This window comes from Lagenorhynchus albirostris, chromosome 2 (genome assembly GCF_949774975.1).
Source record: "Lagenorhynchus albirostris chromosome 2, mLagAlb1.1, whole genome shotgun sequence".
Taxonomy (NCBI): domain Eukaryota; kingdom Metazoa; phylum Chordata; class Mammalia; order Artiodactyla; family Delphinidae; genus Lagenorhynchus; species Lagenorhynchus albirostris.
In genome coordinates this window covers 97,681,147-97,706,031 of record NC_083096.1, presented here as the reverse complement: position 1 = coordinate 97,706,031, position 24,885 = coordinate 97,681,147, and the positions used below count along the sequence as shown (strand labels likewise).

General features: G+C 40.0%; 1 long non-coding RNA gene across 1 annotated transcript in view; it reads left to right on the top strand.

The window, feature by feature from the left end:
* Positions 1-24,885, top strand: part of LOC132516055 (uncharacterized) — a 98,560-nt gene that overhangs the window by 61,207 nt on the left and 12,468 nt on the right. The window contains exon 2 of the long non-coding RNA XR_009539242.1: positions 21,353-21,382. This is a non-coding gene — a long non-coding RNA (uncharacterized LOC132516055). The remainder of the gene's footprint in view (positions 1-21,352; positions 21,383-24,885) is intronic.

The following is a 24,885-nucleotide window of genomic DNA, read 5'->3' as shown; positions in this document are numbered from 1 at the left end:
AAAGAAATCCCAGAGGTAAAATCGGTTGTTAGCAGTTTCTTTCCCAAATGAACATCGTTTTGTTGGGAGAAACTGTTTCTGGGTAAAAGTTCTTGAAAGCTGTGCCCTCATCGTCTGCAGTGCCTCCAAATGGCTGGGGGAGCACTCAGGTTCATAACCCTTGTCTCCGGTTCAATTTCAAAACCCAGCTTTTTGGTTGCTATTTTGAAACCGTGGGAAAAGGTTAATTGAATCTCAGGGATGGTCACGGAGAAATCACAGCTTAAAAACAAAACACTGAAAAAATACTTAAGCATCTTGCAGAACCTCAAGAAGCCAATGCTTTTAAGAGAGAAGCTCCAGCCCCTGAGGCTTGACAGGTACATGGAAACCCAGGAGCAGTGTGGGGCTGGGGTCTGATTAACAGTAGTTTAGGGTGCTCTCTTGATTGCTGCCGCCTGCAAAAGGGTTCTTGCACCAGCTATTTACGGAGGGTAGTGGGTAAACTTTTCAGTCAGCATCATTTGTATGCTTCTAGAGAATGTATGAATATTAATAAGTTGTAGGGACAAAGACCTGTGAATGTTATAATGTAGAATTTGTCGAGCAGTTATTTTAGTGATTTAGAATTAATTTATTCAATATCTACTTGTGTCAAACACCTACTAAGTACCAGCACTGTCATATGTACTGGGTGTGCAAGGCAGCCTCTGAACTAGTGGAGCTTACAGAACTGCTCTAAGACCAAATGTCTTCATTTAAGCAGTCAACCTCTCCTATGATTATTGTGAGGATTAAATGAGGTCATGCACGTCAACTTCTTTTCCATCGTGTGGCAAATAGCAAGCCCTCATTTTATATGTAGACATAGATGTTGACACAGACTTATGAAGGACAGGGTGCTGTGGCAGCACACAGAAGGAGTACAGCTGTCAATTTGAGGAAAGGCCCCCCTGAGGAGGTGAGTGCTAATGCAGGAATAAGTAGGAGAGCGCCTACAGAAGAGGAGGAGATGCCCTTCAGAAGCAGTGGTAGTACACGGGCACAGAAGTGAGAGGCAACTGGCAGTGATTCAGTATAGCTGGAGAGCAGAGCTGCAGCTGGGAAGTTTTAGGGGATGAGGTGGTAGGTGAATGTGGGCAGGTAAACCAGCTCTGGGGGCGTCGGCTGATTTCCATAGACTGTTCCTGTTGTGGCTGATATCAGCTACCAACTACCAACGGGCATGCAATATTCCTGGATTGTTAAAAATCAGCTCTGCGGCAGGTGAAAGTGACCTCTGGTGTACCCTGGTTGCTGGGTTAAGAGTTTGGATGGACTCTAGGGCAACAGGTAGCCCCTGACATGCTTTCAGCTGAGGAAACAGAGCATCAGGTCAGAGTTTTAGAAAGATCGCTCTGGCTTCAGTGAGGAGGGAAGAGGCAAGTCGGGAGGCTGGTGCAGGCCAGAAACTTAGTGGAATTGGGATGCAGGAAAAATATGGACTTAGAAGATATTGGAGCAATAGCTGATTTACCAGATGTGGAGGCTTAGGAGGGGGGGAGCACCCAGGAAGTAAGTCTGGGATTTGGGTTTGGGGGACAGGGTGGACTCTGGCACCATTCTCTAAGAGAGGGGACTCAGAGAGCAGGAGATGTTTGAGAAGATGCAGACTCATTGACACGTTTAAACTTACTAGTTTTAGCTCTTCATCCAAGTGAGGCTGTCCAGGAGGCAGCTAGCTCTCCATGTCTCAGCCCAGATCTGGAATGGAGATTGAGATTAGAAAATTATCTGCACAGCAATGGTACTCGAAGCTTTGTTAGTGCCTGGGGTTACCGAGGAACCTAGAACAGAACCTTGAGGACATCACTGTTTCAGGGACTGTGCCAAAGAAAAGGAACATAAAAGGGGCAAAGGGGAGTGGCTGGACGGTTAGGAGGAGAATCACAAGAAGGTGATGGTGCTGTAGAGTCAGAAGTGAGCCTTTCAAGGGGATGATATTTGGTGACATTAAACACTAATGACAAATCAATAAAGGCTGGAAAGCAGCTATTGGATTCAACTAGGAAGTTGTGAGTATTAGCCTTGGTAAGAGTAGATTTAGTGAATTCCATCTGCAGCAAGTTGGGTTATGAATACAAGGTTGGAAAGTGGAGGAAGTGAATGCAAGAGACTGTTTCAAAAAGCGTGGCTGGTCAGGGAAGAGGAAAATTCGGGGTGGTGACTGGAGAGGAAAGTGGGATCTAGGATGAGTACACTGTTGTTTGTGTGTGAAAGGAGAGACATGTTTTAAATTGTGAATTATTTAGCAAACACTTCGATAATACTTGCTGTAGATCAGGCACTGCTCTAAATGCTTTACACATATTCACTAATGTAATCTTCATAAAGCGAGATATTCTTATGATCTTCATTTCACAGATGGCAAAGAACTTGTGTAGGCCACGTGGCTATAAAGGGTGGAGTCAGGAATTGTCCATAGGCTACCTGATCCCAGAGTCTGTGCAGTTAATCATTGTCCAGTGGATCCCTTACTACGTTCAGCAGACTGTGTGGATGGGAAGGAGTCATTCATGGAGATGGATGAGGTAGAGGAGAGGGAGGTAGAGGAGAGGGAGGTACAGGAGGTACAGGAGAGGGAGGTAGAGGAGAGGGAGGTACAGGGGAGGGAGGTACAGGGGAGGGAGGTACAGGAGAGGGAGGTACAGGGGAGGGAGGTACAGGGGAGGGAGGAAAAGTACAGGAGAGGGAGGTACTGGAGAGGGAGGAAAAGTAGTGGAATAAAGTACCTCCAGAAGTGTAAGGGGAATGCGGCCCCGAGCAAAAGTGGAGAGGTCAACTCTAAACAGGAAGGAATATTGAAATAGGAGAAAAAGAGATAGAAATTAAGGATACAGCTGCAGGTAAGTTTGTAGGTTTGGTGACAGGAAATAGAGGCTTTTTTCAAAAGTGTGGATAGGAAATGGTCTGAAAGCAACAGTAGGGAGTAAGGAAGATCCTGTTTTAATCTTCAGACCCCAGAGTTTTATATGGGATGTGGGAAAAGGAGCAGCTGTCACTCAAGAGGCTGATTGGTGTCTCAGGAAAGGGAGCTAAGTCTTACTTAAGGCAAAGAGGGAAGCTCCATGAAGATGTAGGGAGCTTTATCATGGGATGAGAGTGACGGAAGTTTCAGAGGAAAGATTTAGGAGGAGAAGAGGAATGCGGAGTTGTGATGAGAGGAGAGGATAGAGGCTTGCATCTTGGGTGGGGAATCAAGAATAACCAGGCCGTCTCTTCTGTGTATGCCGAGTTTCCCCAACAGAGAGGACTCCAAGAAGTGAGGGGGAAGAGTGGGTGAGTGGGTAAAGAGAGGAGAGAGAGGAGAAGAGGAGAGGAAATGGTGGGAATGGGGGTGGTTCAGTAGTCAGGGCACCCTGGAGGGGTGGTATTTCCAAACGGGTCATCGTTCTGGAAGATGAAAAGACTGAAGGCTTTGGCAGAGGTCGATGCGGTTGGATCCACCTGTGAAAGTTCTTGAGAAAGGCTCATAGGAAGGCTCCTAGCGTGTGTGTGTGTGTGTGTGTGTGCGTGTGTGTGTGTGTGTGCGCGCGCGCGCGCGCATACATGCGCTGATAAAATTTTTCCTATCTGGTGTCTTTGGTATTAAGAGTGGCAAGTCTTGTAACATTTTTTACCAACAGTACAATTCAATGGATGGATGCTTGGAATAGACTGGCCGTATTACCTGTCAGGAGTGACAAGGGTTCCAGCAGCCCTGTCATCTGGCTCCAGAGTGTTACTCTTGACCACATCATTACACTGTGCCCCCAAATATCTTCAGCATACATCAGATAAGAGGAAAAATGCCTTATTATTATTAGAGAAACATTACAGACAAATAAAAGATAGGACAAAAAATTTCCTGAAAGAGAAATGAGCAAAAGATTTGAATGAGAACTTCACAAAGAAAGAAATGTGAATGACCAATAAACATATGAAAACATGCTGGCCCTTACTTATAATTAATGAAACACTTTTTCACCTATTGTATTTGCAAATATATAAAAAAATGAATTCCACAGAGTGTACAGAGTGTTGATAGCTACTTCTAATGGAATACTATAGCCATTAAAAGAATGAGAGCTGCATGCTTTGCTGTGGAAAGAATTCTGCAATGTATTGTTAAGAAGAAAGAAAAATGAAGGTTCAGAATAATATGCATATGAGATACTACTTTAAAAGTAAGGCTCTGTACATGGATATATGTGTTTGTAAATGGTCAGAAAATGTTTAGAAGGTTATAGAAGAGATCATTACCATGTCTAACTCTGGAATTGGAGGCCTAAGGTGATATAGACCACGGGGATGGATAAAAACTCCTTTTAAAAATACATTTTGTTATGGAAAATTTTAATCATACACAGATAGAAAGAATGATACAATGAGCCCCCTGCCCATTTACCCATCACCTAGGTCCAACAATTATGAATATTACTTGATTATGTTATCCTTTTGTTCTGTTTGAAAAAAATAACATTGGTGTGTATTATTTTTATATAAAAAATCCAACATGATGAAAATGATTTTCCCCAATGCTCTCACAACCAAAGGCTTGTTAGCCCAAACTCTAGTTTCCAGAAGCAGGAGAAGGCTTCAGAGACTAGGGATCTGGGGAGCTTCAGCCACGTTCCTCTTGAATTCAGTCAGCTGTGTAGCTAGAGGAACAGCTTACTTTATCCAGATACTATAAAAAGATCCTTAATTTAAAAAGCAACATCAAAGGAAGACTGTCCACTCTCTAAGGGGAATTTAATTTGTTCACCACCGCCCACCCATACCCCTAGTCCATGTTTTTAAGGTGGATTTTTTTTTTTTTTCGGTACACGGGCTTCTCACTGCCGTGGCCTCTCCCGTTGCGGAGCACAGGCTCCGGACGCGCAGGCTCAGCGGCCATGGCTCACGGGCCCAGCCGCTCCGCAGCATGTGGGATCTTCCCGGACCGGGGCACGAACCCGTGTCCCCTGCATCGGCAGGCGGACTCTCAACCACTGCGCCACCAGGGAAGCCCTAGTCCATGTTTTTATTAAGGGACAACTTGATTTATCCTGCAGCTTATTTTTATCTCTTTGTTAAGATTTACTTCATTTCCCACCAGAGCCCAAAATTAGGAAAACAGTACCTTCCTCTTCAGATTGGTGTGTCTTGGACAGCTGAGCAGCTGCTGCCAGGTGTTACCCTTGGTCATAGTGTCTGATGAATGTCTTATGCCAGAGGTTCAGGGGAGCTTGGAAAAGTACATAGATTCTCAGGCCCCATTTGGGATAGAGTGTGGAATTCTGCAGGCTGAAAAGGAGAGTGCCTGCTCCTTGCATCCATCCATCATTTACTCAACAGCCATTCATTCCACATACCCTACCCTCTGCTAGGCTCTGTGCTAGAGTTAGGGTGATAAAGTTGAGCAGCACATGGCCCCTGCCCTTCATGAGCTTATCAGGACTGGAAAGAAACTTTCAAGATTTACTTGGCTTCCTCTTTCTGGATTGCTTTTTCCTATCTTGTCTACTTATTCTTACTCATCCTTCAGAACTTAGTCACCAGTCACCACCTTTGATGAACAACAATTTACTGTTTCCTTTGTCAGGAACACCCTTCCTATCTTGTCCACCTAAACTTACTCATCCTGCAAAACTTGGGTCACTAGTCCCCATTGCTGTAGCCCTGCCTGACATCTAGAATCCAGGCTAGTTACTATGTTTATCAGGTTGCATTATAGATTCTTACGTGTTTGCCCCCCTTTGGGGCAGAGCCTTTGATTCTCCAGTTTGTACACAGTGCATGGCATGTATGTTCTTTGCATGAATACATAAAGGAAGCATAATTTCTTTGGGTTTTATGCCTTTAGGGTCTCATAACCCATAGGTGCCTTCAAAGATAATCTCCTTGGTTAGCAGCCCCTCCATAGCTGCTCCTCCTTCTTTCTGTGTTCTTTCAAAACACAAATCTTATCTGAGAGGGCCCAAGTCTCCAAATAAAAGAGCAGATGTATGTCTGCGGTCCCAGCCCCAAGCAACTAAAATGTAACGTTTATCCCGTGAAAGAGACATTGGTGTTGGTTTCAAAACCATTGCTTGATCCTTTCCACTTCAAATATTTAAAAGTATAAGAAGAATTTGGAATTTACAAATATTATCATGTTTATAGTGTCCTGCTATGAGGTCTTTGGGCAGCGTGAAAGTCATTGCTGGGCTTTTGTATGACTGTAGAACTCTTAAGAAAGACTGGGGAACATATGCCAGGTGAAGAATCATACTGAATAAGCAGTAGACCAAGAGTCAGGGGACCTAGCTTCTCCTTCCCTTTTTTTTTTCGTGATACGTGGGCCTCTCACTGTTGTGGCTTCTCCCGTTGCGGAGCACAGGCTCCAGACGCGCAGGCTCAGCGGCCATGGCTCACGGGCCCAGTTGCTCCGTGGCATGTGGGATCTTCGCGGACCGGGGCACGAACCCGTGTCGCCTGTCTCGGCAGGCGGACTCTCAACCACTGCGCCACCAGGGAAGCCCTTCTCCTTCCTTTTGAGGCCTTAGTTTCTTCATTTGCAAAGAAGAAGAGGAAGAAAAAGAAGGAGGAGGAGGAGGGGCGCGGGGAGAAGGAGGTGTCTGAGTGCTTTCAAGGGTTTCTTATGGCTTTAAGCTCAATGAATCCGAGTCCATAATCCGGGACACAAATCTTTTTGGTAAATTGAAAGAGCAAGTTAATTTTCCTATCTGATCTCCTCTTCTAAAAGTTTCCATTGAGACATGGGATAATATTGTAATATTCTTTTTTTCTGTTACTAGTCCTTTTCTGTGAATTGAGACATTTACAGATAACAAGCAAGGAAGCAAGCAAAAAAAAAACTCCCTGTGGGAAGTAGACTTCCAGAGAAAATTCCAATGTCCATTGTTTTTCTTGATTTCTTTTTGGCAAAGATATCTTAATTCTCATTGCCAGTGCATATTTTGAATTTCATCCAATGGGAGAGGAGATTCCATATATATTTATAACTCCCCTGCTGACAGCTCCCATTATGGGCAGGAACCCAAGCTCTCTGGAGTCAGGTTGGCACCTGAGCTTCTGGGCTATGGAAATCCCAAAGGCTCCTGTGACCCTGCCTTTTGATACTACTGCCTTCCCAGCAACAGGACTGACATGGAACTTCTTTACTGTGCAGCTTTTTAAGCTTCAGTTTAAATTTTGCTTTAGCGTCCATGGTTCTGCTAAAACAAATCAGCACTGCTAGTTGGTAAGTATCTTCTCAATTCAGATTTACAATGAATACCAAAGTGGGAGAGGTAAAAAGTGACCTCCACCCAAAAGAATATTAGGATAACTACTAATAATTACCATGTGCTGACTATATGCTGAGTTTTACCTCATTTCTCCCTCACACAGCACTGTGGGATAGGTACCATTTTATGTCCCTTTTTTTTTTTAACATCTTTATTGGAGTATAATTGCTTTACACTGGTGTGTTAGTTTCTGCTGTATAACAAAGTGAATCAGCTATACATATACATATATCCCCGTATCTCCGGCCTCTTGCGTCTCCCTCCCATCCTCCCTATTCCATCCCTCTAAGTGGACACAAAGCACTGAGCTGATCTCCCTGTGCTATGCGGCTGCTTCCCACTAGCTATCTATTTTACATTTGGTAGTGTATATATGTCCATGCCAATCTCTCACTTCGTCCCAGCTTCCCCTTCCCCTTCCCCATGTCCTTAAATCCATTCTCTGCATCTGCGTCTTTATTCCTGTCCTGCCCCTATGTTCTTCACAAGCATTTTTTTTTTTTAGATTCCATATATATGTGTTAGCATATGGTATTTGTTTTTCTCTTTCTGACTTACTTCACTCTGTATGACAGTCTCTAGGTCCATCCACCTCAATACAAATAACTCAATTTCATTTCTTTTTATGGCTGAGTAATATTTCATTGTATATATGTGCCACAACTTCTTTACCCATTCATCTGTCGATGGACACATAGGTTGCTTCCATGTCCTGGCTATTGTAAATAGAGCTGCAGTGAACATTGTGGTACATGACTCTTTTTGAATTATGGTTTTCTTAGGGTATAGGCCCAGTAGTGGGATTGCTGGGTCATATGGTAGTTCTATTTTTAGTTTTTTAAGGACTGTCCATACTGTTCTCCATAGTGGTTGTATCAATTTACAGTCCCACCAACAGTGCAAGGGAGTTCCCTTTTCTCCACACCCTCTCCAGCATTTATTGTTTGTAGATTTTTTTTTTTTACTTTTTTTTTTTTTTTTTTTTTTTTGCGGTACGCGGGCCTCTCACTGTTGCGGCCTCTCCCGTTGCGGAGCACAGGCTCCAGACGCGCAGGCTCAGGAGCCGTGGCTCACGGGCCCAGCTGCTCCGCGGCATGTGGGATCTTCCCGGACCGGGGCACGAACCCGTGTCCCCTGCATCGGCAGGCGGACTCTCAACTACTGCGCCACCAGGGAAGCCCCTATTGTTTGTAGATTTTTTAATGATGGCCATTCTGACTGGTGTGAGGTGATACCCCATTTTAGTTTTGATTTGCATTTCTTTAATGATTAGCGATGCTGAGCATCCTTTCATGTGTTTGTTGGCAGTCTGTATATCTCTTTTGGAGAAATGTCTATTTAGGTCTTCTGCCTATTTTTGGATTGGGCAGTTTGTTTTTTTGATATTGAGCTGCATGAGCTGCCTGTATATTTTGGAGATTAATCCTTTGTCAGTTGCTTTGTTTGCAAATATTTTCTCCCATTCTGCAGGTTGTCTTTTCCTCTTGTTTATGGCTTCCTTTGTGGTACAAAAGCTTTTAAGTTTCATTAGGTCCCATTTGTTTATTTATGGTTTTATTTCCACTTCTCTAGGAGGTGGGTCAAAAAGGATCTTGCTCTGATGTATGTCATAGCGTGTTCTGCCTATATTTTCCTCTAAGACTTTGATAGTGTCTGGCCCTACATTTAGGCCTTTAATCCATTTTGAATTTATTTTTGTGTGTGGTGTTAGGGAGTGTTCTAATTTCATTCTTTTACATTTAGCTGTCCAGTTTTCCCAGCACCACTTATTGAAGAGGCTGTCTTTTCTCCATTGTATATTCTTGCCTCCTTTATCAAAGATAAGGTGACCATATGTGTGTGGGTTTATCTATGGGCTTTCTATCCTGTTCCATTGATCTATATGTCTGATTTTGTGCCAGTACCATATTGTCTTGATTACTGTAGCTTTGTAGTATAGTCTGAAGTCAGGGAGCCTGATTCCTCCAGTTCCGCTTTTCTTTCTCAAGATTGCCTTGGTTAATTGGGGTCTTTTCTGTTTCCATACAAATTGTGAAATTTGTTGTTCTAGTCCTGTGAAAAATGCCATTGGTAGTTTGATAGGGATTGCATTGAATCTGTAGATTGCTTTGAGTAGTATAGTCATTTTCACAGTGTTGATTCTTCCAATCCAAGAACATGGTATATATCTCCATCTGTTTGTATCATCTTTAATTTCTTTCATCAGTGTCTTATTGTTTTCTGCATACAGGTCTTTTGTCTCCTTAGGTAGGTTTATTCCTAGGTAGTTTTTTCTTCTTGTTGCAATGGTAAATGGGAGTGTTTCCATAATTTCACTTTCAGATTTTTCATCACTAGTGTATAGGAATGCAAGAGATTTCTGTGCATTAATTTTATATCCTGCTACTGTACCAAATTCATTGATTAGCTCTAGTAGTTTTCTGGTAGCATCTTTAGGATTCTCTATGTATAGTGTCATGTGATCTGCAAACAGTGACAGCTTTACTTCTTCTTTTTATTTCTTTTTCTTCTCTGATTGCTGTGGCTAAAACTTCCACAACTATGTTGAATAGTAGTGCTGAGAGTGGGCAACCATATCTTGTTCCTGATCTTAGTGGAAATGGTTTCAGTCTTTTATCATTGAGAACGATGTTAGCTGTGGGTTTGTCATATATGGCCTTTATTATGTTGAGGTATGTTCCTTTTATGCCTACTTTCTGATGTGTTTTTATCATAAATGGGTGTTGAGTTTTGTTGAAAGCTTTTTCTGCATCTATTGAGATGATCATATGGTTTTTTTTCCTTCAATTTGGTAATATGTTTTATCACATTGATTGCTTTGCATATATTGAAGAATCCCTGCATTCCTGGGATAAACCCCACTTGATCATGGTGTATGATCCTTTTAATGTGCTGTTGGATTCTGTTTGCTGGTATTTTGTTGAGGATTTTTGCATCTATTTTCATCAGTGATATTGGTCTGTAATTTTCTTTGTTTGTGACATCTTTGTCTGGTTTTGGTATCAGTGTGATGGTGGCCACATAGAATGAGTTTGGGAGTGTTCTTCCCTTTGCTATATTTGGGAAGAGTTTGAGATGGATCAGTGTTAGCTCTTCTCTAAATGTTTGATAGAATTCACCTGTGAAGCCATCTGGTCCTTGACTTTTGTTTGTTGGAAGATTTTTAATCACAGTTTCAATTTCAGTACTTGTGATTGGTCTGTTTATATTTTCTAGTTCTTCCTGGTTCAGTCTTGGAAGGTTGTGCTTTTCTAAGAAATTGTCCATTTCTTCCAGGTTGTCCATTTTATTGGCATAGAGTTGCTTGTAGTAATCTCTAATGATCTTTTGTATTTCTGCAGTGTCAGTTGTTACTTCTCCTTTTTCATTTCTAATTCTATTGATTTGAGTCGTCTTCCTTTTTTTCTTGATGAGTCTGGCTTGTGGTTTATCAATTTTGTTTATCTTCTCAAAGAACCAGCTTTTAGTTTTATTGATCTTTGTTATTGTTTCCTTCATATCTTTTTCATTTATTTCTGCTCATTTCTTTATGATTTCTTTCCTTCTGCTGACTTCAGGGTTTTTTTGTTCTTCTTTCTCTAATTGCTTTACGTGTAAGGTTGTGTTGTTTATTTGACATGTTTCTTGTTTCTTCAGGTAGGATTGTATTGCTATAAACTTCCCTCTTAGAACTGCTTTTGCTGCATCCCATAGGTTTTCGGTCGTTGTGTTTTCATTGTCATTTGTTTCTAGGTATTTTTTGATTTCCTCTTTGATTTCTTCAGTGAACTCTTGGTTATTTAATAGTGTATTGTTTAGCCTCCATGTCTTTGTACTTTTCACAGATTTTTTTCTGTAATTGATATCTTGTCTCATAGCATTGTGGTCGGAAAAGATACTTGATATGATTTCAATTTTCTTATATTTACCAAGGCTTTATTTGTGACCCAAGATATGATCCATCCTGGAGAATGTTCCTTGAGCACTTGAGAAGTATGTTCTGTTATTTTTGGATGGAATGTCAATTAAGTCCATCTTGTTTGATGTATCATTTAAAGCTTGCATTTCCTTATTTATTTTCTTTTTAGATGATCACTACAATGGTGAAACTGGGGTCTTAATGTCCCCTACTATGATTGTGTTACTGTCGATTTCCCCTTTTATGGCTGTTAGCATTTGCCTTATGTATTGAGGTGCTCCTATGTTGGGTGCATAAATATTTACAATTGTTATATCATCTTCTTGGATTGACCCCTTGATCATTATGTAGTGTCCTTCTTTGTCTCTTGTAATAATCTTTATTTAAAGTCTATTTTGTCTGACATGAGTATTGCTACTCCAGCTTTTTCTGATTTCCATTTGCATGGAATATCTTTTTCCATCCTCTCACTTTCAGTCTGTATGTGTCCTTAGGTCTGAAGTGGGTCTCTTGTAGACAGCATATATATGGGTCTTGTTTTTGTATCCATTCAGCCAGTCTATGTCTTTTGGTTGGAGGCTTTAATCCATTTAAATTTAAGGTAGTTATAAATATGTATGTACATATTACCGTTTTCTTGTTTTGGGTTTTTTTATTGTGGGTCTTTTCATTGTCTTGTGTTTCCTGCCTAGAGAATTTCCTTTAGTATTTGTTGTAAAGCTGGTTTGGTGGTGCTGAATTCTCTTAGCTTTTGCTTGTCTGTAAAGGTTTTAATTTCTCTGTCAAAGCTGAATGAGATCCTTGCTGGCTAGACTAGTCTTGGTTGTAGGTTTTTCTACTTCATCACTTTAAATATGTCCTGCCACTCCCTTCTGGCTTGCAGAGTTTCTACTGAAAGGTCAGCTGTTAACCTTATGGGGACTCCCTTGTATGTTTTTTCTTGCTTTTCCCTTGCTGCTTTTAATATTTTTTCTTTTATTTAATTTTTTCTTTTTTCTTTTGCGGTACGTGGGCCTCTCACTGTTATGGCCTCTCCCATTGCGGAGCACAGGCTCTGGACACGCAGGCTCAGCGGCCATGGTTCATGGACCCAGCCGCTCCATGGCATGTGGGATCTTCCCTGACTGGGGCATGAACCCGTGTCCCCTGTATCGGCAGGCAGACTCTCAACCACTGCGCTACCAGGGAAGCCCTCTTTTATTTAATTTTTGATAGTTTGATTAATATGTGTCTTGGCGTGTTTCTCCTTGGCTTTATCCTATATGGGACTCTCTGTGCTTCCCAGTCTTGATTGACTCTTTACTTTCCCATATTAGGGAAGTTTTCAACTATAATCTCTCCAAATAGTTTCTCAGTCTCTTTTTTTTTTCTTTTCTTCTTTTGGGATTCCTATATTTCAAGTATTGGTGCATTGAATGTTGTCCCAGAGGTCTCTGAGACTGTCCTCAATGCTTTTCATTCTTTTTTCTTTATTCTGCTTTGTGGTAGTTATTTCAACTCTTTCATCTTCTAGGTCACTTATTCATTCTTCTCCCTCAGTTATTCTGCTATTGATTCCTTCTAGAGAATTTTTAATTTCATTTATTGTATTGTTCATCATTGTTTGTTTGCTCCTTAGTTCTTCTAGGTGCTTTTTTAAATGTTTCTTGCATTTTCTCCATTCTATTTCCAAGATATTGGATATCTTTACTATCATTACTCTGAATTCTTTTTCAGGTGACTGCTTATTTCCTCTTCATTTGTTTGGTCTGGTGGGTTTTTACATTGCTCCTTCATCTGCTGTGTATTTCTCTGTCTTCTCATTTTGCATAATCTATTGTGCTTGGGGTCTCGTTTTTGCAGGCTGCAGGTTCGTAGTTCTTGTTGTTTTTGGTGTCTGCCCCCAGTGGCTAAGGTTGGTTCAGTGGGTTGTGTTGGCTTCCTGGTGGAGGGGACTGGTGCCTGTGTTTTGTTGGAGGAGGCTATATCTTGTCTTTCTGGTGGGCAGGACCACATCCAGTGGTGTGTTTTGTGGTGTCTGTGAACTTAATATGATTTTAGGCAGCCTCTCTGCTAATGGGTGGGGTTGTGCTCCTGTCTTGCTAGTTGTTTGGCATAGGGTGTCCAGCACTGTAGCGTGCTGGTCATTGAGTTGAGCCAGTTTCACGTTGAGATGGAGATCTCTGAGAGAGCTTTCGTCGTTTGTTATTACATGAGGCCGGGAGGTCTCTGGTGGTCCAATGTCCTGAACTCGGCCCTCCCACCTCACAGGCACAGGCTTGACCCCCAGTTGGAGCACCAAGACCCTGTCAGCCACACAGCTTTTGGGAAGTCTGAGGTCTTCTGCCAGCATTCAGTAGGTGTTCTGTAGGAGCTGTTCCTCATATCGATGTATTTTTGATGTGCTTGTGGGGAGGAAGGTGATCTCCACCTCTTACTCCTCTGCCATCTTGAAGCTAAATCGTGCCCCATTTTATTAATGAAGAAACTGAGTTTCAAAGAATTTAATATTGAGCCTAAGATTCCTCAGTCTACCAAATTTGTGTTCAGATCCAGAACATCTGACCCCACAGTCTGTGCATATAACCGCTATGCTATACTGTTTCTCAAGAACTGGATATGTATGTTATCAGAACTGGGAGACCGTTCTCAGCAGAACCACATTGATATAAGGTTTTTAATGGATTCCAAAATGATAATAGAAGCTAATTATCAGTACATCTCCTGAGTTAGCCACAAGAAAAATCTTGGATATTACAGAAATAGAAGTCTTTATTAAATAAAGGATAAGTTTAAGAAACATCCACTGCGTATCCAGGATACAGTTAATCCAAGATAAATTAATAAATTGAATTAATTAAGGTAAATGACTTCAGGTGTTATAACAACTGCTCCCACACATCAGTGGCTTAGCACAAGAAACATTTATTACTCCCAGTTCAATGTGGTTGGGAGGTGGGCTCTGGTCCACACAGTAATTCAGGGTAGGATCTGGACTAGGGTGAGGAAAGCAGGGTGCTCATCTCAGGTACCAAATTTAAGGGAGTAACTCAGTAATCAAGATAAATAATATTTTAATGCAATATTTTGGAAAAATAAAAACTAATGCAAAAAAATTCATGATGAGCAAAGTATTGAAAATTTAAATTAAGACAGGAGCCAACAGGGCTGGGATAAGTGTGAGGTGATTCAGACTGAGTAGTGCTGGCTAATTAAAGACAAATTTTAAATATTCAACTAAAAGTAGAATGACCTTTACTCAGAAAACGTAGTTTCATAGGTGTGAGCAAAACAAAAGCATGCATTATTGCTCCCTCCCACCATGCCTAGAACCATGGTAAAGGGAAAAAAATGTCTCCAGACGAGTGGGGAACAAACATCGCATTTTTCCATCATTCCAGGTAAGTGATGGAGCACAAGGATGCAGAGACTGGAGTGAGCTTCACTTTAGCAACCATAGGACCCCAAGGAACTGGGTTTGCTCATCCAGACTGGGAGGAACATCTCCTCCACTAATGGGCTTTAGTTGGTGGCTGCCCTGATAAACAGCTCCAAAGAGCCTTTGGTTAAGGGACTTACTGAGGTAGTTATTATTGTCACGAGGAACAAGATACCCAGTAACCATCTTAAATAATACTGCTAAGAACCAACAATTACCTTACAGTTTGAATAATATTTATACCCAAATATAAACTCTTAAATGACAGACAAGTCATTATCCCCCTTTTAATGCAAGACAATCAGACTTCAATTAATTTGAAGCATAGTCTGCCGGTTCTAGAGAGGAAGCTAAAGTGGCAGCTGCAGGTGGGTCTGAGACTCAAGAAGATAGTCCTGGTCACCCTATGAGGACACCTTTCCTCAGACAGGTCTTCCCACCAGTCACGGCCACATGACTGTATTTCATTTTCTTCATGGCACTTCTCCCACTCTGACATTTTCTTCTTTAGTTGTTAACTTGTTTACTGTCTGTTCTTATGGCAAGCCTACCCCAATGAGAATACCAGATCAGGGACCTTGTCTTTCTCGTTTGCCTCAGTACTCCCAGCACACAGAACAGTGCCTGGCATACAGGTGATTATTGGAATGAATAAGCAAGGAAGTTGGAGCCAATCTATTGGTTCTGCCTGGACTGCTCTTTCTTCACAAAATTCTTCCACAGTGATTAGCGCATGAGCAGACACTCAATACATGATAGCTATAATTACTGTTATTGGGTGTGTGGGTGTGTGTGTGGGTGGCTTACGTATGGACCACTGGCTTGTAAGGAAGTATACTCACAGTACCACATTTAAGCTTTTGATGCTGTAAGAGAAATTCGATTTACACTATGCCATTATAATAAGTTTTACATATATAACTCCACATCAACAAACACTCTTATTTCATTTTTAAAAATTTTATTGAAGTATAGTTGATTTAGAATATTGTGTTAATTTCCACTGTACAGCAAAGTGACTCAGTATACATATACATATATTCTTTTTCATATTCTTTTCCATTATGGTTTATCATAGGATATTGAATATATTTACCTGTGCTCTACAATAGGACCTTGTTGTTTATCCATCCTATGCATACTAGAACAAACACTCATATTTTAAAACAACCACATTTTCTAGGAATTTCTATGATTCTTGATGGATAATGAACATGAAAAGAATTCTGGTAAAGTGGCCATATGATGGCAGCTTTCGTAAATGTTAAACACTCAATATTAATGGAACATTATACACACACACACACTCGTGCACACACACACACATACATACATACTCAGGATAGATAGACAGATAGGTAGATATATTCATACATATATACATGACTATAGGTAGATGTGTATGTTTCCTGACACATAAAAGTCACATGATATTAACATTCACAGCAGAGTTCTTGTCTGTCAAGTTCTACATTATCAAGCAGCACTTATCAACTAAATGGCTTAGAATAATTTATGATCCAAGTTCAAGGAACTGCCACTGGTTCAACATATTAATGACCCATATTAAAATTCATGTATTTCATCAAACTGGGTACATTTTTAGATATTTGGTCATATGACTCTGTTCGGTATCAGATGATCTGATTAATTTATAAGAATTCACAGTAAATTCACACTGTATTGATTTGGAGCTAACTCCATATTTTAACATTCTCCACATTTTAACATTTTAAAACTACCTGTATTTTAACATCCCTGAAATCAAGACATTTTATAATTAACATCTTATAAATATAGTATTTCTTTTTTTTTCTAAAAGCTGTTATTAAAGTAATGGTGTGTCTTCCCATCAGTGGCAACTTAGAATCAAGAAAGTGGTATTTGTATGAAACATGATAGATAGGTTTATAATCTTAACATATTGAGAACTCATACAAAATGATAATTAATGCAGTAAGACCTTTAGAGATAATTGGGCAAAGGACATGAACCTCCCATTCACATAAGAAAATTGTAACTAACCGGAAAATGTAAACGGCCTTACTAGTACTCAAATAAATGCTAATTAAAACAAAAAGGAAACTACATTTCTGTCTTTTAGATTAGCAAAGAAAAATTTTTTAAAAATCCAGTGCTAATTAGAGTGAAATAGAATGGGCATCAAATTTTGGTGGTATATTGGTACAAAATTTCTGGAAAGCAATTTGGCTGTATATATTAAAATTCTTAGTGTTCACACCCTATTTGTTCTTCTGGAATGTATTACAAGAGAACAATCAGAAATAGGTCAAAAATTTATTTACAAATAAGTGAAAAAAAGTCAAGATTCTAAATTTACATGCTATATTTCAGTTGTGTAAGGAATTCAGAAAAAAATGATGATATTCTACTTGTGTGTACTTTACAAATAAATGCTTATTATTTTAATAACCAGAAAAAAATTTAAAAACTGAAAGGAAAGAAAATGACCATAGGATGTTTTGACAGAATTTCTCTTTCTCCCCAAAGGAAAAGAAGGAAAATTTCTTACCACAAAGTTTATCCTTGTATAAGACTTATCATCAAAAATTACATGTCTGGGACTTTTACACTTTTGTGTGGCACGATATTTCAAGATTTGTTAGATTCAGATGACTCCAAAGTCTTAGCCCTTGAATTTAAAATTTTTAGGATAATTGTTTTGAAGCTTGTTATTGTAATTATTTGATTCTTTTTTCAAACGCTGGCAGCTCACTGGTTAAACTTACCCTGTTAAGTATCGTCTTCCTGGATGAGGAAGTTTTCAATGTCCTCACTAAAGATGGTATTAGTCAGCTGTTCATTATCTCTTGCAAATAATAGTCAGATATGGTTTCCATAATGTAAATATTTATTTACCCAGAAATACAACAGAGACTATATGCGGCTAATTAACAGTTGTGTAAGAAGAACATTGCAAAATTTCCTGTTAATAGGACTCCTATGTCCATCCAATTCAATTCTACCTCAGCACGGAAGAGTCTCCCAGAGGTCTTTGGCTGTCTCCTCTTCTCCCTACTTCTCAGCCTCATCTGCAATCTTGAAATTTTAGTTTTGCTTCCATATTCTTTAAAAAAACAGCAACAAAATGCCTTGACTTGAGCCTTTGATATCAGAAAGAAAATAACCAGCTAAAACAGATACTAAATTTACATACAATGTATCTTCTGTATTTCAATAACTTCCTTCTTATTTTATTTACAGTTTCCTGTATTTATACTTTGGGTATTTTATTTAGGTATGCTGATGTAATGCATATCATTCAGGCCCTCAAGTATCTTGCAGGGTAGTTAAGGGTGGTAGGGTTGTGGGGCAGGTATATTATCAGCAATTATAGTTTAAGGTGAAGAGTATCATCCATTCTTTTATCCAACATAAGTTTACTGAGTGTGTGCCATTAGCCAGAGAGAGTTCTGGGCATTGGAATATAGTGAGGTATAAGGCATAGGCTTTGCTCCCTGAGTAGGAGGGTAACTGGACATTCTAAAAGCATGGAAGAGAGGTGGGCTTCCATTAATTGCTGATCCACAATAATCTCAGTTTCTTTTCCCCTCATCCCATATTCTCATTCCTAAACTCTGGCCAAGTGAATTTCTCATTCAGTAGGTCAGGGGTGAAAACTGGAACTTGATTTGTTTTGAAGCTTTCCTTGTAATTCTGATACACAGTCAAGTTTTAGAACCACTACAATGAATAAACAGCCATAACCATCTCACTCGGAAGCAGGAGAAATTATTGAAAGCAGCAGAAAAACATTTCCTTGACTCATCTTTTTCCACAACATCTTGCTGCTGTTAGAATTTTGGTTTAGAATGTAAAATCATTAATGGTATTTTCTCTAACTCTGTTTGACTCTATAGATAAGACTGTCTTGTGCTCTTCCAGATGATTCTTGGCTTTGATAAGTTATTGAATTAATAGTCAGCTGAAGTTGTTTCTTTTGTTCTCATTTGAACTTTTCTTCTTATAAAAATGATGCTACAATCTAGTGTCTTATTGTTCGTCTGCTTGGGGCAAGCCAGTGACTCTTTTATAGTTTCACAGATGTGCCATGCTTTCTTGCCTCTGGGTCTTTGAACATGCTATTCCCTGTCGCATTCATTGGCTCATTTGTATTCAGATATCAGGTGTGAAAACATAATTAACTTTTACACATATGAGATCTCAAAAGGTGTAATTTCCATGCATCCTGTCATAGAAAGCTATTGATGATGGGTAAATCTAGATAGAGGAAGACAAGACTTGGGAAACAGCTAGCTAAGGAATAGCAGCCAAGAGAAGGAAGTCCCAGGATGACATTGGGCAGAAGGATGCAAAAATCCAGAGAGGAGAACCCTAGGGGAAAGAAAAGAGCTCTTGAAAAATAACACAGACAAATATTTAACAAATATGATGGAGTAATTAGTCATATAGAAACCTTTGCAAATGATAAAAGAAAGCAAAACAGAAGGTTGTTAACAAAGGAAAATGTAATTATTGCATACAGTGGCTGAGCAGTGAATAATATTTACATTATCTTTGTAATATGTCCATTGATTATTTCTCCTACCATTGTGATATACCTTTAGTGGGACAAGGGGAGAGGAGAACTGAGTGTGTGAGCAGTGGTGGTGTAAGGGCATTAAATCCTCTACGGATGCAAAAAGTCAACAGGGAAGATGTAAATTTGATAAATCAAAAAATAATAGGCACATGAGAAAGTAATATGGAAAAATTGCCAGCAGAAATGACTATGAGAATTCAAAGTAGTTGCCTAAGTCAAGGATGGGTGGGGAATAGGGGATGTGTACAGGAGACTGTGCTGTTGTTTTTTCTATGAAAGTCTTTCAAATATTGATATTTAGAATATTTTTGTTATCATTGTGTTCAAAAAGTACATATATTCCTTGATTAAAAATATGAATCAACATGTATATATTAAGCAACCGCCACATGTCTGGCAAAGTGCTGAACTCTGCCCCTTATATAAGAGAAGCTAGAAAACATAGTTCTGACCCTCTAGGACCCTAAGTCACCTTGGAGGAGATATCAACCCATATCTAAAAAAGAGTACAAATGAACTTATCTTCAAAACAAAAATAGAGTTACAGATGTGGAAAATAAACTTATGGTTACCAGGGGTAAGGGGGTGGGGAGTGTAAATTGGGAAATTGGGATTGACATGTACAAACTACTATATATAAAATAGATAACTAATAAGGACCTACTGTATAGCACAAGGAACTCTACTCAATACTCTGTAATGGCCTATGTGGGAAAAGAATCTAAAAAAGAGTGCATATATGTATAACTGATTCACTTTGCTGTACACCTCAAACTAACACAGCATTATAAATCAACTATACTCCAATAAAATTTAAAAAAAAAACAATGAAAGAAAAAGGTGTGAGAAGAAATGCAAGAACTTTTGTATTTAAATTATGCGCACCTTAATCTTTATAAAAGTGTATAAAACAAAAAGTATTGTCAAATTTATAATTCCTTCCCTTACTCCAAAGGCAATGAAAATGAATCGCTCTACTTTGGCTCCTCCTTAGGGATTTACAAATTTGGCCCCATTGAAGCCTCCCTAGTAGCAGGACTAAAGTGAAGTACTAGCCAAACACTGCATTTGTAATGCAATGGCGGCTTTGCAGTCTTCAGTCTTGGCCCCTTAAAAAAAAAAGTTCTTAAGTGCTTCCTTTGCACCAGACACTTATAACGTGAGCAATGAATTCCTGTTCCCTTTGGCCCAATAACTGTCTTAAAGGATGCTGCAGAGATGACTGAAGAAGGACAAGCAAATAAGAAATTCAAAACAAGAGGGTCAGAATAATGGTGGGCAAAAAAGGAAAAAGGAGAGTACAAATGTAGTTTGTCAGGACTTTGGGGGACAGTTTCACAAATGCATTTCTTGCCACTGTTGCATATTTTACTTAGATGTCCTGTCACTTCCTCTGTGCCCTTTGTGACAGAACTATTTGTTAGGAAGGTTAAAATCACTGTGGAAGTTGTTTATGTGGCACGTTCCTTGACAAGAGATTTATCTTCTGGTCCTCTGAGAAGTATGAAGTTACAGCGGACACTTAAGCCTACTCAAGTTAGAAGGTGTTAAATGTTCTTGAGTAAAGAAAAAAAAGAAATCTCTGGAGGGAAGGTGTATCTCAGAGATCCACTATTGCGTCTACTCGGAAGTTTTTTCCCAAAGTTTACAAGATCAACCATCTCAGAGCCCGAGAAACTATCTGCCTCTTAGACTAGTAGATTATAAAGGTAATACACATTTACTACATTTTGGAAAAAGAAGACAAGTATACAGAAGAAATCAACCATTTCTTGTGATAACACTGCTTACAGTAGATTACTGTTAATTTTTAAGTGATACATGCATATATATAATATTATATATATTATATATACTATGTATATAATATCATATTAATTTGAAAAAGAAGTGCCATATTGTATATATATGTTTTGCTCTCGTGCTTTTCTTCCACTGATATTCTGGTCCTTATTTGTGTGATAGATCAAGTTGCCACAAATTTGGGGTACATATCCAGGTCTGAAGGGAACTAGGCAAAGCCTTAAAGAAACCCAGTTGCTTTTTGCCTAGACCTGAAAACCTGTGGGATTCAGTTTCTACTAGAGTTGAAGGTTGCCTTGGAGACAAATTATTCTGTGGCTTTTAATTCAATTACAGTAGATAATACATATATATATATATATATATATTATTAAAAGTTATGTCTTTTCTGTTTATAGGTAACCTTTTCCTGGAAGGGTTTATGCCTGGTAAGTATTCATTGTTACATATTTTTACAGGGCTAAGCAGGACTAGAGAACTTCATGAAAAATTTTAAACAATTTTATTGTGGAAAAGTATACATAACATAAAATTTGCCATTTTAACCATTTTAACTGTCCATCTCTGTGGCATTAAGTACCTTCACAGTATTGTGCAAACATCACCACCATCCACCTCCAGAACATTTTTGTCTTCCCCAAAACTCTATATCCATTAAAAACAACTCTTCATTCACCCTCCCCACAAGCTTTGACAACCACCAGTCTGCTTTTCGTCTCTATGCTTTGGCTACTCTAGGTACCTCATAGAAGAGGAATCATACAATATTTGTCCTTTTGTGACTGCCTATTTTATTTTATTTTATTTTATTTTGCGCTACGCGGGCCTCTCACTGCTGTGGCCTCTCCTGTTGCGGAGCACAGGCTCCGGACGCGCAGGCTCAGCGGCCACGGCTCACGGGCCCAGCCGCTCCGCTGCATGCGGGATCCTCCCGGACCGGGGCGCGAACCCGTGTCCCCTGCATCGGCAGGCGGACTCTCAACCACTGAGCCACCAGGGAAGCCCGTGACTGGCTATTTTATTTAGCATAATATTTTGAAGGTTCATTCATGTTTTGGTATGTGTCAGAATTTCCTTCCTTTTTAAGGCTGGATAATATTACATATTATGTATATACCACATTTTGTTTACCCATTCATTTGATGAATGAAAAACGAATTTTTTTTAAACATCTTTATTGGAGTATAATTGTTTTACAATGGTGTGTTAGTTTCTGCTTTATAACAAAGTGAATCAGCTACACATATACATATATCCCCATATCCACTCCCTCTCGCATCTCCCTCCTACCCTCCCTATCCCACCCCTCTAGGTGGTCACAAAGCACCGAGCTGATCTCCCTGTGCTATGCCGCTGCTTCCCACTAGCTATCTATTTTACATTTGGTAGTGTATATATGTCCATGCCACTTTCTCACTTTATCCCAGCTTACCCTTCCCCCTCCCTGTGTCCTCAAGTCCATTCTCTACATCTGCATCTTTATTCCTGTCCTGTCCCTAGGTTCTTCATGGAATCTAAAAAAAAAAAAATCTTTATCAATTACTCATGTTTGAATTTTGTCTCCCCTTGTTGTCTGTGGCAGAGTTGGCTGGGAGATGACCGTTTTGGGGTCCCTTTCCGTGGTGCAGAGTTGTTGGACAGTAGCAGCCAGATGGATATTACATTTCCTAGTCCCTTTTATGTCCAGGTGGGCCCCATGACTAGTTTTTGCCACCAATGTGAGAGGAAGTGATACATTACTTCTGAACTGAGGTTCATGGTCCTCTAAACACCTGCTGGCAGACTGACACCAGTGCAATATTAAAACCATGAGAAGGCAGAGCCACAGGTGGAAATAGCCTGAGTCACCACTTTGAGAAGAGCCTCCCAGGAGGGCCTCCCTGTTGGGAATTACATTGGATTTTGCATGATTGAGATTTTCCTATGTTAAGCCTCTGTGATTTGAGGGGTGTTATTCAGCCCTAATACAGCTTCTAAGACCCATCTATTTCAAGTTTCTTTTCCTGCCTTTCCAGTTCTTCTTTCTCATTGTCCATTACTGACTTTTTCCCTCTGCCTTATCTCCTGCTTTTCAGTCACCACGTCACATTCTCCTTTTTAATAGTGCCTGTGTCTATCTTTTCCTACCTAAATACTCTGCTATGATTTAGTTTAAGCACAGACAGACCAAGAGGTATGTCAAGCCAGCTTAAAGCCTAGAATGCTAATCTATAAGGGGTGCTTAAAGACCATTAGAAATTTTGTTTACACCATAATCCTTTAAGGAGGAAATGGCAGCTGTTGGAGTGAGAGTTGAGGCCTTCATGGAATCTGCTTTAGTAACAGCAGGTGGTCTCTAAGCTGCCTTGGCAAGCAGGTGGGTTGCGGGCAATACAGGGCTGGGTGTTGATTAGCACCCAGTCCCTTCTCTAAACACATGTAGAGCAAATTCGAGAAAATACCAGTTTGTAGGGGCAAATAATTAGCCAACTCAGGTTCTCCACATATTTTAGTCTGGCCCTGAGTTCAGGCCAGCAACTTTTCTTACTCTTTCTGGGCTGTTACATTTAATTCCGAATGGTTCTGCCATTCATCCTTCTTCCTGCTACCTGAGTGATCTTTCTGAGGCACAGCTCTGATCATGCTATCTTTGCCTTGAGGTTGCTCATTGCCTAGGGTAGAACTCCTTAGAATGGATCTGGCACCCCAGGCACTGGGAAGAGAGTAAGAGAGAACCACTTAAACTGTGCAGGCTTTGATGCTACCGTCCCAAATCATGAGCACACACCAGGCAATGAGGATGAGGTGGAAGTCATGGATGTGATATGCCAGGCTGTTTCTCACCTCTGAATCTTGACTCAGACTGCCCCTTCTTCGAGAATTCCAGAAGAGTATCCACTCATATTGCAAGTCTCAGCCCAAGGGATATCCTTCCTGTGAAATCTTTTCTGACAAGCTCTTCACCCTCCATTATGGGTTCCTTTCTGTCTTTTCTTCCTCTCCAAATCCAGGCAGTGGTTGAGGCAGAAAAGCTTAGATTTTTTCCAGCATTTAATCAGGTTCCATGGCAGTGTGAGAATAGTTACTGTAATATTGTTGTTTTAAAGGAAACTATATACTCTGGTTACACTGAGAGTCTTTGGAGGCTGCACGGTGCTCCATGCTTTATGCTATGTGCACACATGGTTGGTAATTGCTCCCTACTGGATCCCCAGACTACAGCATATGGACGATGGAGAGCAGAACCGTCCTATGGGCTAAGCATAAGAGTTTGAATGTGTCCTTTGGGCAGAGGAATGCTCATTTATCTTTTCCTCTTCCTGAACCCCCTTCTTCATTTGGGTGCAATCAATCATCCTTTTGCTGGGAAAAATAAATTAAATGTCTTACAGTGAGTTTACTTTGCAATTGAAGTAAAGATAGAGGAAGATTATTGTACAGGAAATCTCTTTGCCTTTCAAAATGTGACCTAAAGGCCTACTAACCTGAAAGGGGTTGGTCTGAACTTTGTTGCCAAAATAGTTGTTTAAAAAATATTTTTCGCAAGCACACTTGAAATACATCACCACCTGCTGCCATTGCTATCGCTTAATTAGTGCTCTCCAGGTGTCAGGCCAGCAACACTGGACCGATTGAATGTGAATGAAATTAATAACAATCTTGAGATGCCCGAGTTTGATTCCACTAAATGTTTGTTATAAAACTATGGTTTTATTGAGGATTTATAACCAAAGAAGATAGCTTATGAATAATGCCTCTGGGTGGTCTTTACTCACTTTGGGTTCCACCACTAGTTCTGACTTTCCAGCCACACTCCCTTGTTATTAAACAAACAGCCATGCAACTTACACATAGATTTGGTACTGAAAAGTGAAATTTACTTGGGTTTTTTTTCTTTTTGGTGGAAGTGGTCAGACACTGAGATAGCATGGCCAAATGGTTCTTTCTTTTT